Source organism: Suncus etruscus, chromosome 11 (assembly GCF_024139225.1).
Source record: "Suncus etruscus isolate mSunEtr1 chromosome 11, mSunEtr1.pri.cur, whole genome shotgun sequence".
Taxonomy (NCBI): Eukaryota; Metazoa; Chordata; class Mammalia; order Eulipotyphla; family Soricidae; genus Suncus; species Suncus etruscus.
Genome location: NC_064858.1, coordinates 66,706,957 through 66,722,401, shown reverse-complemented (window position 1 = coordinate 66,722,401; position 15,445 = coordinate 66,706,957). Strand labels below are relative to the sequence as shown.

The 15,445-nt window shown below is 36.8% G+C and overlaps 1 protein-coding gene across 1 annotated transcript in view; it reads left to right on the top strand.

Moving 5' to 3' along the window:
* Positions 1-15,445, top strand: part of TMTC2 (transmembrane O-mannosyltransferase targeting cadherins 2) — a 587,133-nt gene that overhangs the window by 425,172 nt on the left and 146,516 nt on the right. The gene's annotated exons all lie outside the window — the stretch shown is intronic.

The following is a 15,445-nucleotide window of genomic DNA, read 5'->3' as shown; positions in this document are numbered from 1 at the left end:
ATGCACACACATAGCCATCTACCACCAGAAGAATAATTGGTCTTTCAGTGGAACTATAAGAAAAAACATTTATGAATAGAACTCACTTGAAGAATGATATCCAAGGAGTGGATCTAAGGAGTTATGGATGAGTAAAATGCCTATTATCTTCTTATAAATTAGTAAACTGAGTCAAATATTTAAGAAACATTTTTTCACATAACTTAGATACCAACTAGGGTTTTACCTAACATTAAATTGTTCTGAATTGGACATGATTTTCCCTTTTTTTAAAATAAAGTCAACTTTACTTAACTTAGAGATACTGAAGAGCATTTAATTGTTTCCTCTAGCCTGCCATTTGCAACTTAATATTGAATATTATTTATAAATTTATGTTTAAGTTGAAAGATTAAATATATCTTTTTAGGCATCAAAAATGAAGCATAAATTTCAAAAGTGTTCTCTTTCTGGCTGCTCTGTTTCTAGATCCTACATAATAATAAACACAAACTTTATACCATTTAGAGAATAATTTGCTTTTGTGTCACTGGTTGATTCTATATACTTCTGTCTTGTTAGACCCTGGTGACATTACTTGAAAAGACATTAAACTCTCATGCCAGTGTCATGTCCAGTTAAAATATTCAGATAAACTAGTTTAAAATTGTAATTATTCCTTATTTGATCTTTGCTAACAGTGGATAATGCCATGAATTTAACCTCGGACTTGCAGTAAAGAGGAAGGAACGAATAACATTCTCAGGATACTGTTTCTAATGATTTCATGGTTGTTTCCACAATAGATTGTGTTCTCTAGTTAAGTGTTTTGGATATTTTGGGTCTTTCTTGCTTTTCTGTACAAATAAAATATTGTGGAGTTTTTCTGAGCCACTAAAATTAATATTCACCTAAATTATAGTAAAAGCTAGTTGCCTGTTAGCTTACTTTCCAAATTTGGATTGGTAAGAGAGAAGGGAGATTCTAGCAGTAATTTTTGATACTGAAAACCTTTATGTTGGCTGCCTCCTATACATACAAAGCCAGGTTTTTGTGTCTAGCCAAAGTTAATTGGGCTGCATAAAACTCCAGTTGGGAAAGTACTTGAGGTTTGATTTAAAAAAAAAAAGTTCCATACAACAACTCAATTAGTGTCAGTATATTCTGTCTGGAAATATTTATGTGTTTCCTTGCATATCTTACAATTTTCGAACTATGTGGACTGAGTTTTTTCCCCCTTTGGTCTCTTTTAGAGATAATTTTATCTTATATTGTTAGGATCTTTATCCTATATTGTGTATTGAATAACTTTTGCATTATTTCATTTTAATTACTATCAAGTCATGTTTAGAAGGAAAGAACAAAATTTTTTTTAAATAAATCTGACTGCTTATACTGGATGTTTTCAAATCAAGATAATAAATACACACAATGATGTAAATTAGTTTGTGCTTCTAAAATATTGTATAGTATATATTTTAAATATAAATTTATTAAAATTTTAATTATGTATTATATATGAAGTGCTTTATGGTTTAGATTTCTGAAAATATAGGGGCCAGAGAGTGATTTCTGAGAGTAGATCCAGAAGTAACCCCAGAGCGCTGCTGGGTATGACCGAAAAGCCAAAAAAAAAAAAAAGATATCTGAAAATATATAGTTATTGGTGAATTATTTTCAATTAGAAGTGTAATGACTCCAATAGGTTTTTTAATCTCAATATAAGATACATTTAATATAAGGTATTTATACATTTAACATAAGATAATCTCAATATAAGATACAAAATCAATCTAAAAATTTATTTTTGCCACTAAATGCCACAAGGAATTAAATATCTTCAATATTTTTGATTCAATATCTTTTTTTTATTTATTTAAACACCTTGATTACATACATGATTGTGTTTGGGTTTCAGTCATGTAAAGAACACCACCCATCACCAGTGCGACATTCCCATCACCAATGTCCCAAGTCTCCCTCCTCCCCACCCGACCCCCGCCTGTACTCTAAACATGCTCTCCATTTCCGTCATACGTTCTCATTATAAGAAAAGTTCAAAATGTAGTTATTTCTCTAACTAAACTCCTCACTCTTTGTGGTGAGCTTCCTGTGGTGAGCTGGAACTTCCAGCTCTTTTCTTTTTTGTGTCTGAAAATTATTATTGCAAGAATGTCTTTCATTTTTCTTAAAACCCATAGATGAGTGAGAGCATTCTGCGTTTTTCTCTCTCTCTCTGACTTATTTCACTCAGCATAATAAATTCCGTGTACATCCATGTATAGGAAAATTTCATGAATTCATCTCTCCTGACAGCTGCATAATATTCCATAGTGGATATGTACCACAGTTTCTTTAGCCATTCATCTGTTGAAGGGCATCTTGGTTGTTTCCAGAGTCTTGCTATGGTAAATAGTGCTGCAATGAATATAGGTGTCAGGAAGGGGTTTTTGTACTGTATTTTTGTGTTCCTAGGAGTGGTATAGCTGGATCATATGGGAGCTCGATTTCCAGTTTTTGGAGGCATCTCCATTTCGCTTTCCATAAAGGTTGAACTAGATGGCATTCCCACCAGCAGTGGATAAGAGTTCCTTTCTCTCCACATCCCCGCCAACACTGTTTATTCTCATTCTTTGTGATGTGTGCCATTCTCTGTGGTGTGAGGTGGTATCTTATCGTTGTTTTGATTTGCATCTCCCTGATGATTAGTGATGTGGAGCACTTTTTCATATGTCCTTTGGCCATTTGTATTTCTTCTTTGTCAAAGTGTCTGTTCATTTCTTCTCCCCATTTTTTGATGGGATTAGATGTTTTTTTCTTGTAAAGTTCTGTCAGTGCCTTGTATATTTTGGAGATTAGCCCCTTATCTGATGAGTATTGAGTGAATAGTTTCTCCCACTCAGTGGGTGGCTCTTGTATTCTGGGCACTATTTCCTTTGAGGTGCAGCAGCTTCTCAGCTTAATATATTCCCATCTGTTCATCTCTGCTTTCACTTGCTTGGAGACTGCAGTTTCCTCCTTGAATATGCCTGTAGTCTATCCTGGAGAATGTCCCATGTACATTGGAGAAGAATGTGTATCCTGGTTTCTGGGGATGGAGTGTCATATATATATACACTAGGCCTCTTTCTTCCATTTCTCTCCTCAGGTCTAGTATATTCTTGTTGGGTTTCAGTCTGGTTGACCTATCCAGTGTTGACAAAGCCGTGTTAAGGTCCCCCACAATTATTGTGTTGATATTGATATTATTTTTCAGATTTGTCAACAGTTGTATTAAATATTTTGCTGGCCCCTCATTCGGTGCATATATGTTTAGGAGAGTGAATTCTTCCTGCTCTACGTACCCCTTGATTAATATAAAATGTCCATCTTTGTCCCTTACAACCTTCCTGAGTATAAAGTTTGCATTATCTGATATTAGTATGACCACTCCAGCTTTTTTATGGGTGTTGTTTGCTTGGATAAGTTTTCTCCAGCCTTTTATTTTGAGTCTGTTTGTTCTGACTATTCAGGTGCATTTCTTGTAGGCAGCAGAAGGTTGGATTGAGTTTTTTGATCCATTTAGCCACTCTGTGTCTCTTAACTGGTGCATTTAGTCCATTGACGTTGAGAGAAAGAATTGTCCTGGGATTTAATGCCATCTTTATATCGAAATTTGGTGTGTCTTTTGGTTAGTCTTGTCTTAAATTAGGTCTTTCAGTTTTTCTCTTAAGACTGGTTTTGTGTCTGTAAAGTTTCTGAGCTGCTTTTTGTGTGTGAAACCATGTATTCTTCTGTCAAACCAGAAAGTGAGTTTTGCTGGGTATAGTATTCTGGGTGAAGCATTCATTTCATTCAGTCTTGTCACAATATCCCACCACTGCTTTCTGGCATTGAGTGTTTCTGGTGACAGGTCTGCTGTAAATCTCAAGGATGCTTGCTTGAACATAATTTCCACTTTTGATCTTGCTGTTTTCAGAATTCTGTCTCTATCTGTGGGATTTGTCATTGTCTTGGGGTGTTTTTTCTGGGGTCTCTTTTGGTTGTTACTCTTCGAGCATGCAGGATTTGATCACCTATATTCTTTAGCTCTGGAAGTTTCTCTTTAATGATGTTCTTGACCATTGATTCTTCCTGGGAATTTTTTTCCTGGGTCTCTGGGACTCCAATGATTCTTAAGTTGTTTCTGTTGATCTTATCATAGACTTTTATTTTCATCTGTTCCCATTCTTTGACTAATTTTTCCATTGTCTGCTCATTTGCTTTAAGTTTTTTTCCAATCTCTCCTGCTGTATGGAATTGTTATGTATCTCATCTTCCACAGCACCAAGTCTATTCTCAGCTTCTGATACCCTGTCCCAGAACTTATCCATTTTGTCATTCACTTTGTTTACTGACTTTCAGGCCTGTTTGTTGACATGTTATTTCAGTTTGGAGTTTATGATTTCTGTCTTCATATTTTCTTGGTTCTTATTAGTGTTTTCTTCAACTCTATCCATGGTTTCTTTGAGTTCTTTGAGCATCTTCCATATTGCTAGTCTAAAGTCATTATCTGAGAGTTGATTATTTGGTTGGTCATTATCTGGTCATCATATGTTATCTTCATTCTCTATGTCTGATGCTGGCCTGCGTTGTTTCCCCATTGTCACACTTGTATTGTGGGTTTTTCTATGTGTTGTGGTGGTATTCATTGGCTATATGATGTAGGCTGCATTGTCCTCTGGCTCCGCCCTTTCTGGACGGGCTGACTTGCCTCTAAGGGAGGGGAGTCCTCCGTGAATGAAGCCTCACACTGGATCAAATCTAGGCCCGAGCATGCAACAGATAAGACAGTCCGGAGAGAAATGCTTGCTTCTGTGATATAGCACAGTTCTTAGTGTGATTTTTTCTTCTTGTTGCGATGGTGTTATTTTCTTAGAAGGAGCGCACGGCCGCGTAGCAAAGCGGAGCAGCCGTGCTCTGCTGGAGCCTCTTTTGCCCCACTCCCAAGAGTTTCACACAAGAGGACAGTAGACAGACATTTACAGGTAGCACTCACAGTTGGGCCCCACTGGGCGGGCGTAGATTCGTGGCTTTTCCCCGCCTGATGTCCCAAACAGGGGATGCGGCTTCTGCAACTGTCTGCAGGTTTTTATGTTCTGGAGTCTGATTCAATATCTTTAATATCTTCAATTTAATATGCACCCTTTATATTTGAACAGGCAGAAATAAATACTAAAAACATTTTTGTGTTGTGCCAAATATATTGAAATCAAAAAAGATTAAAGCATTCCAATTTTCTGGTATTAATGGTGGCATGCTAGGAACAGACCAAGTCCCCATACATATATACATACATATAATACAGGAAGGTGCCCCTGTATTATAAAATTTATGGGTTTTTATTCATAGTAGATAAGATCTTGTTTCTGTACATAAAATTTCTCCTTTTTTAGTGTGCCTGTGCAAAAGATAATAGTGCCATATTGTGTTACTGGTGCATTTGGGTTTAAGAATGACAGTTTATACAATTTCTTTTTTTTGTTTGTTTGTTTGTTTGGAGGCCACACCCATTTGATACTCAGGGGTTACTCCTGGCTAAGCGCTCAGAAATTGTCCCTGGCTTGGGGGGACCATATGGGACACCGTGGGATCGAATGGCGGTCCTTTCTTGGCTAGCATTGCAAGGCAGACACCTTACCTCTAGCACCACCTCACTAGCCTCAGTTTCTGTTCCCTGGTTTTAACCTGAGCTTTTATGTCAAGCAAAACTTTTTCTTCTAGAATTTCCTATGTAACAGAACCAAAACAAACAAACTAAAATATATATAATTAAAAATTAAAAATATATAAATAATAATGAATAAATAGAAAAGGATGGAGGAGGCTACCTTTAACTTTGGATATAAACACAATACTAAGAGGTATGACTATTGAAGTATTAAACATACAAGGAAAATATAGATATCCCCATTGAGCCTTTGGAGATATTCTTGGGGTAAGATCCAGAGCACATTTTTATCTTATACCAGGAACTCTTCTGTGCAGAGTGTTTAATGGCCCAACATGAAGCAGAGGAGAGGCAGTTCAAAATGTCTCCAGTTGGCCAAGCACTTGGCAGGAATCAGGCCCAATAACAATTCATAGATTGAATTGCAAGATACTGCAGGATTCATGCATAAAAAAGACAATGATGAATTTGTCATTATTCAGGTGGCATTTGTTTTAATATGAGCTTTAACCATTGCCTCAAGGCATGCACTAAATGCCATAAAGGAGATTAATAATGTAGTTGCTAGATGTCAACCATAGTACAGAAAATGTTTGCCACTCAGAAATGGAACTTAAAGATAATATTTGTAGATGTTTTGCTCCATTTTTTATTTCTTGAGATGAAATAACAATAACTAGAAGAACAAACAGTTTGAATCAGGAATTTACTCTCTTAGAGCTGATTATCCATCAGAAGCCTTTGGTATTATGTTTTAACATAACTGAGTATCACCAAAAGATTTCTTAACAGTGGTATAAAATTAAGTTTTTATTAATTAATTAATTTATTAATTAAATATTGTTTTGAATGAAAATTATTTCTTGAAGCTTTGTTCCTATTTTCCACTTAGATTGCAATTGGCCGTAAATAATTTTTGTGTTTTATTTTCACCTATGTGGAAAAGGCATCTTTTATCCTTTCGTTCTTTGTGTTGATCTTGTGTATGAAAAATACTGCTTTGCGAGTATTATTAACAAATTTTCATTTGTTATAAAATCATAAATTTTTAAATATGGTGAAATTTTTTGTGGGTGGGGGCTGCACCCAGTGATGCTCAGTGGTTACTTCTGGCTATCCACTCAGAAATCTCTCCTGACTTGGGGAACCTATGGGACCTTGGAGGTCGAACCAAGAACCGTCCTGGATCAGCACGTGCAAGGCAAACACGCTACAGCTATGCTGTCACTCTGGCCCCTCACATATGGTGAATTTTAAGAAAATCCAATAAAAGGTCTTACCATTTTCATTATTGTTTTGATCGTTTCTATTAAGATAGTATTCCCGGGGCCCGGAGAGATAGCACAGCGGCGTTTGCCTTGCAAGCAGCCAATCCAGGTGGTTGGTTCAAATCCCGGTGTCCCATATGGTCCCCTGTACCTGCCAAGAGCTATTTCTGAGCAGATAGCCAGGAATAACCCCTGAGCACCGCCGGGTGTGGCCCAAAAACCAAAAACCAAAACAAAAACAAAAAGATAGTATTCCCAAAGGAATAAAATGCATTTCTTAAATGTAGTTCATAGATATTAATATGACTAGATTTCCTTAAAGTATTAAGTAATCACATTAATATAGGAAAAGCTATACATCATGCATTTACTTTGAAAGTATGTTAACATACATTATCACCTGCAAAGGCTCTAAAAGACACTTATTTAAAGCTCCACTTAATATGTTTCTTACAGAACTCGTGGTTCAGGTTGAACCTTTTATTCTCTGGGGAAAAGACATTTTGCTACATGAAGTCTGGGAGTTTTACAGTATACCAAATGGAAAGGCAGCAGAGGATGAGGAGAGGCATACTTAGGATATATAAAAGTACAGGGCAATAAAATTATATTTCATAGAAGAATATATTAAACCAGAAACTTGGAGTCTTTGTTCTCTTAGTAATTTCATTCTTTCTCTCTCTCTTTTTTTTTTTTTTTTTTGGTGTTTTGGGCCACACCCAGTGATGTTCAGGGGTTACTCCGCTATGCGCTCAGAAATCGCTGCTGGCGTGGACGACCATATTGGATACCAGGAGATCAAACCGTGGTCTGTCCTAGGTTAGCTCATGCAAGGCAGATGCCGTACCGCTTACACCACTACTCTAGCCCTAATTTCTTTATTTTTTAAGTATCCAATCACTTACATACTCAAGAACTTAAGGGAAAATATGAGTGTTATTCACTTCCTTTCTGCTATGGCAGGTGATCGGAAAGAAGAGCAAAGTTTCAGGAATTCAGGATGGAAATGCTACCATATTCATCAACCTTTTGAAAGAGAATAAAACTTGTTCTTTACACTGGCATGAAGGAACTATTAAAATAGTACTATGTCCCAATTTTTAAATCTGAGTGTTTTTATTCATGAATTACAGTTCTTTCTTTAGGCAATCAAACCCCTGATTGGATAGAATGTTTGCTAGTACTTGAAGTAGCTCTTTAATTTTTTAAATTTTTAAATTTTAAGGGGGGGGGTTTGTTTTTGTTTTTTGGTTTTTGGTTTTTGAATCACACCCAGCGGTGCTCATGGGTTACTCCTGGCTCTGTGCTCAGAAATTGCTCCTGGCAGGCTCAGGGAACCATATGGGATACCAAGATTCAAACCACCATCCTTCTGCATGCAAGGCAAATGCCTTACCTCCATGCTATCTCTTCGGCCCAAATTGTTAATTTTTCAAGTTTGTTGCAGTTTTATTTCTTTATTTGTTTGAAGGGTCACCTCAGTAGTACTTGAGAAATACTTCAAGAGTACTATAGGAAACACCCAAGTTTATTCAGGTTATTCAGACTGGGTTTACTTTTTAGATTCAGCAATAGTGTGCTGCTTGGGCCTTGTTGTACTAAAATTTCTAGGATGATAACCAAGAGTACTGCAGGTCCAACTGAGGGACTGGCCACATTTCAAGACACATGCTCTCACCCCTTGAGCTGTCCCTCTGGTGCTTCATTTATTGTCTTTCCTAGAGTTTTTCATGTTTGATGAAGGAATTTATTGCCACATCTTATATCAATATTACATTTTATTTCAGTAGTACTCTTGTATTCTGTCATCATTTATTTGACTTTCTTTTTATATAGGGTGCAAAGTCAGAGTTGAATTTAATTTAATTACTTTTCATGATGATTTTCTAGTTTTCCAGAACTTTTTTGACAAGGCTGGCTTTTGCCATTGTGTATGTTGTCGAAGTCATAGACAGAGAAAGGTTGATTTCCAATTCTTAATATTAAATTATTAAATTTAATAGAAATTAATTTATATAAAGTTCTTTATATACAGACTATACATTGGTTGTTGTAAAGTTAAAATTATTAAATAAAATATGAAGCCTTCAACAATTTTCTTCCCAAGATTCTTAATACTTGTCAGATTCTTTTTTTGAGATTTCATTTAAATTTGAGATAGTGATTAGATTTGCTCTGAATCTATATGTTACATTGCATAGCATTTCAACAATATTTAATCCATGACTATGTGTTGCCCAACCCCCATTATTCCTGTAACCTTACCTGCAGGAAAGACCTGCCCATTTCTGGGCGGGATCTTTAGTAGGTAACAAAAGTTTGGCCTCATGGGCAAAAGGGGATTTGCATGGATGAAGGATGGAGAAGCAGGAGGAGAGATGGCTGAAAGACAAGTTAGAATGCAGGGATGAATAAAGATCCAGCATAAATGGTTATACATATTGGCCAGGGCCTGAATAAAGAAGATATACCCTGAAGCCTGCCTGTTAGTTTTTTTCCAGCCGTGTGAAGCTGCAGCCCCGACGGTTGGGGGAGGTGGATACATGTGGCCTGGGCTGGAGGTGAAAGGCCTCCATCACCGTCCACCACCATCCAGGCTGCTCCAAAGGAGTAAATGCAACAACTATGTACTACTTTGCTTCTTAAATTTCTTTAGCTCTTTTTTAAGGTATTTTTTAGTTAACAGAATAAAAAGTTTTGTTGAGATATATTCTTTTATTTTCTTTTTTAATATAATTTTTATTTTAATCATAGTGGCTTACATATCGTTCACAGTAATATTCCAGGTACATGTTAACATTGAATCAGGGGAATTTCCATCACCAAATTGTCCTCCCTCCACCTCTGTTCCCATCCTGCCTCCCCTATCCTCAACCCTCACCTCAGGGGCTTCTAGATTGAGTGGCCCCCTCTGTGTCTAGTTTATTACTTAGTGATCTTATAACTGTTTGGTCATGGTACCTCCATTACTTCTCCCTCTAATTGGGAGGTGGGACTAGATAGTTCGAGTTATGTGGTTTTGTTTGAGGAAGAGAAAAGTAATAAAATGGGGTAAATATCAACTATGCTGACAATGGGCAGAGTCCTTCTAGAGGCTCTCCTCCTCAGTTTGAGAGACAAAGGGGAAAAAAGAAGGTGAAATACCACAACAGTTCAAAAAGAAGTTCAAATAAGATATCCAGTGAGCACTGCAGCAATAAAGATATGCACCTCATAATTACAATGGTCTTGAGATAAAAAAAAAAAAACATGACAGCGCAAAAAGGAAGAAAAGAAGAAAGAAAAAGTAAATATATAAATAAAAAAGTGGACAACTACTTAAATATCTACACCAAAACAAAGAAATCGACAAAAAAATAGATAAGAGAAGAAAAAAAAGAAAAAAAGAAAATATTATTTTGTGCTTATTGGTTGGTTTTTTTTGTTTTTGTTTGTTTGTTTGTTTGTTTGGTTTTTTTGTTGTTGTTTTTTTTTTTTTGGTTTTTGGGTCACACCTGGCAGTGTTCAGGGGTTACTCTTGGCTCCATGCTCAGAAATTGCTCCTGGCAGGCACAGGGGACCAAATGGGACGCTGGAATTTGAACCAATTACCTTCTGCATGAAAGGCAAATGCCTTACTTCCATGCTATTTCTCCTTCTGTCCCCCCTTTATTTCCCTCCTGCATAGGCACAGTAAAAATTGGGGTCATTCTAAAAGGGAATCCCCTTGGCCTAAGAAATACAGGGTTTCTCTACTCTTGGAATATATTGTCATGGGATTATCTGTAGACTCCTTTCAAGTTCATTTACTCTCCCCTTGGTGTTATTGTGGTGTATGGAAGACTTCTGCTCTGATCTGGATGATGAAATCAGACCTTTATATCTAGAGATCTCAGTCTCTGCACAGGTCAAGGAGTAGAACTTACAATGAAGTCTTTCTTCATGATTTTAGAAGTTCTGTTTCCTCAATGTTATTTTAATCTGTTTTCTGCAGTTGGTGGTCTTGGCTCTTGCATTGAACCTCAGGTGAAGCCTGGGATATCGTCTTTTGTTATGTTTCCAGAGGACCCATTCAGTTGCAATTGTCTCAGTCAGGTCTCTGGAATTAGAGATCATGGTTGTTGTGCAGGTCATAGAACAAACCCTAGACTAGGGCTTTCTTGCTGGTCCCAGATTACATACTGCCCGGTAATGGTTCTATCCACCAGTCATCTGTAGATCACATTCTTGGCTTTTGCACAGCCCAAAGTGTGATTTTGTCTTGTCTTGTCCTTAGTTGGTGAGATAGGATACCCTGTTATGTCCATTTGTTCCTAATTTCCTCGTTGTCAGGATATCATATTAGAGCTGGCACATGTTGGTGTTTGAGCAGTATTCAGGATGTCCCGGATGGGATTTGGTTCCTGTAGCTGTGTCATTTCTATGTCTGGGATTCAGGTTCAAGGCTGGATGGTTGGTGTCTAATCTCCTGGAGTCTAAGATGGGTTTACATGACATTTTCAAGGTGGGAGATTCCCCTGTATTGTAAATAAGTATGAGTTCTTATCCCTAGTAGATAAGAACTTGTTTATATACGTGAGATTTTCCCTTTTTTAGTGTGCCTTTGCAGGAAGAAATGATGCTTCATTATATTACTGGTGTATTTGGGGGAGGAAAAAGAAGAGCAGAGAAACAAGTCACACACCCAAAAAAGATAAGAATAGAATTAAAAATATATTTGCTCACATATGGATAAAGAAAAATGATTTAGAAAACTGAAATAAAAAATAGAGAACTGAAATAAAAAATAAATAAAGAGGTAGAGTTATCCCAGTCCTATACTTATAATGGAAGTATAGGCTTCCCCATTGTCTTTTGAGATTTTCTTGTGGGGTTGGGTTCCCAGGCACCTTTTCATTGCATACCCTGTCCTTCTTGAGATTGGTAAAAGATTTGTGGCAGGGAGTCTTGGGTAGAGTTCTTGCATTGGGAGTCCTTTTAGAGCTAAGTCCAGTATCCAGCAATAGTCCACGTTAGGAAGGGTTGGTAGGGAGGGCCACACAGCATGAGTCAGCAGGGGTGTTGGTTGTCTTTTCCTGCCAGGGTTTGAGTGGGTGTCCCTTCACTTGGTTGCTGGGTACTGGTTTGTTGGGGTAGGAGGTCATTCTTGATGCCTAATAGATTAAGAACTGAGGGTGAAGAGTTTTAATAAGATGGAAAATATGGACGGGATTGAGGGGTGAACGGATAGCCAGATTTCTAGAAGGGTGAAAGGAGAAAATTTATGGAAGGGGCAGAAAAGAAGAAAAGAGAAAATAAGATTAACTAGAAAAAGAGAAAGAAAAGAAGAAGAAGAAAAAGAAGTAGTGAGAAGAGAGGAGAGAAGAGCGTGGGCATGTTATTTTGCTTGAATATGCTCGATGAGTAGGTCCCATAGTATACGTCTATAGGTCACAGTTGCTGCTTCAGTGGTCTGGCTGGTCACATGCTTCAGGTCCTAAAAAAAGGCATAACCTAGATAAAAAGAGTATGTTAAAGTGTTTTTATCGAGGCGATTTCATACCACAACCTGGGTATGGTATCTCATGTAGCTTAACTCCAAGGTGCCACCTTAGGTTGTCCACCCTTTGTATCCAAGAAAGCCTGTGGACAGAAAAGCTGAGAGGTTACTTTAAATATAGTAAGCTTAAGGCATTAACACATATTATTTTGAAGTGCTTCCGTTGGTGTTCTTTACCTGTAATCTTGTATAAGATCCCTAAGAGATTATTATGGGCCTTTGTAGTAACAGGTTGATTACATACCTGTTCTCTCTACATTGCTGTTTCTGCTGTTGCTGATTTCTTTATGGTATAATTTGTGGTCGAGAGTATATGTTGTTCCTCTTTCATTTGTTTTGGGCACTACTCCCCAGAATATGTGTAATGTTACAATGTTTGGAGTTTAATCCTGTTATTTTTGCAGATGATATGATGATATACATCAAAAACCCTAAAGAGTCCACAGTAAAACTCCTAGAAACAATTAAGCAATACAGCAAAGTGGCTGGCTACAAAGTCAATACACAAAGGACAGTAGCATTTCTCTATACAAATAATGAAGTAGAGGAGAGAGAGATTAAGAATTCAACTCCATTTAAAATAGTAACAAAAAACATTAAGTATCTAGGAATCAACCTTACAAGGGAAGTGAAAGACTTATACCAGGAAAACTTCAAAACACTTCAGAAAGAAATTGAAGAGGACCTAAGGAAATGAAGAACATCCCATGCTCATGGGTAGGTAGAATCATCATAGTCAAATAACTATCCTACTCAAAGTCATAGATTTAATGCAATCCCCATCCAAAATCAGACATCATTCTTTAAAGACTTAGAACAATTAATCATAAAATTCATCTGGAACAACAAAAGACCCATGATAGCCAAACACACACTAAAAAACAAGTACCTGGGTGACATCTTGCTACCTAACCTGAAGCTATATTATAAAGCCATAGTGATCAAAACAGCATGGTACTGGTACAAGGACAGAGCCTCAGATCAGTGGGTTAGAACAGTATTTTCAGACATAAGCCCCCAAATATACAGACAACTAATATTTGACAAAGGAGCCAAGAACTTGAAATGGGACAAAGAAAGTCTCTTCAACAAATGGTGTTGGTACAACTGGAGAACCACCTGTAAGAAATTAAAAATTGACCAATACCTCACCCCATATACAAAAGTCAACTCAAACTGTATTAAAGACCTTGAAATCATACCTGAATCTATAAAGTTTATTGAGAATAAAATAGGCAGAACACTCGAAGACCTATATATCAAAAAAGTCTTTGAGATGTTTTCTTAAGTATTTTATTATTTTTAATACTATTATCCTTTTTCCTTGTGGGCATTGTTATTTTTGGTGAGGAAAGGGAAAAATTTTGTTGTGTTCCTGGAATGTGGTCAAATTTACATATTCTAACAAAATGAATGTAATGTTTATAAACATAATGTTATACATCCCCAAGTAGAGACATTTTTATCTATTTACTTTTTTATTTCTTTTTATTTGTTTTCCTTAACTGTTCTGGGTAGACTTTTCACAAAACAGATAGCAAAAGTGAACATCTTTATCTAGTTCCTAAACTTTGTAGAACAGGTTTAGTTTTACCACTGTTGAGCATGATATATCATGGGCCTTTATTATGTTTCTTTAACAGCCTTTTATTAATTTTATTAGATTTGGGGGTTCCACACACAGTGATGCTCAGGGATTACTCCTGGCTATTCTCTCAGAAATCACTCCTGGCTTGGAGGACCATATGGGACACCAGGGATTGTAACACGGTTCGTCTTAGGCTAGTGCAGGCAAGGCAGATGCCTTCCCACTTGCGCCACCACTCCAGCCCCAAATTTTATTATATTGTTTATTTATAAAAGGACACTGAGTTGCAAAAAAAACATGGATGTTGATGTATGTTTCTCATTTTTATTTGTTTAGAAATATTGCCTTTTTTCCCTCAATTTTTCTTGTTTTGGTTTTTGGATCACACCTGGCGGTGCTCAGGGGTTACTCCTGGCTGTCTGCTCAGAAATAGCTCTTGGCAGGCACGGGGGACCATATGGGACACCAGGATTTGAACCAACCACCTTAGGTCCTGGATCAGCTGCCTGCAAGGCAAACACCACTGTGCTATCTCTCTGGGCCCCCTTAACTTTTCTTGTTTTCTTTTAATTTTTATTGTGGCCAAAGTGAATTACAAATCTTTCACAGTAATATTTAAAGTACCTAGTGACAATGAATGAGGGCATTCCCACCACCAATGATGTCCTCCCTCTACCCCTGTTACCAGCATGCATCCCATATCTCCCTCATTTAATCCCCAGAATATTAGTATAACTGGTCCCCATGTCTAGATATATTAGGTAAAGATTCTGTTGTCATTGACTTTGTAGAAATATATATATTTCTTGTTAATATATATATTTGGATTTTGGACCACACCCGGTGACGCTCAAGTGTTACTCCTGGATATAATCTTAAAATAACTCCTGGCTTGGGGGAGCATATGGGACGCCGGAGAATCGAACGACATTCTGTCCTAGGCTAGCGTGGGCAAGGCAGACCCACTTGCGCCACTGCTTCAGCCCCAAATTTTATAAATTTTTTAATTTAGAAAAGGAGACTGAGTTGGCAGCATGGATGATAGTGTATGTTTCTCATTTTTTACTTGTTTAGAAAATATTTCTTGTTAATAATTTTTCTGAAAAGTAATTTTTATGTTCACATTTTTTTCTTAAAATTTTCAATTTCTTTTTTTTTCACTCATTCTTGCTTGATGGTATTTAGTGATAATTAAATGGAATTTATGATATCTTATTCCTCCATTAGTTAGGCATTTTTATGCTTTCCTGACTTATTTTAAGATTTTTCTTTTGTTTGTGATTTTACATAGTTTAAGTACGAGTTGTACATATTCGTTTTTCAAATTTATCTTATCACTAGTATTCTAAGTCTTTAATTATATTTCTTTCATTAATTTTAAATGTGCACATTATTTTGGCTTG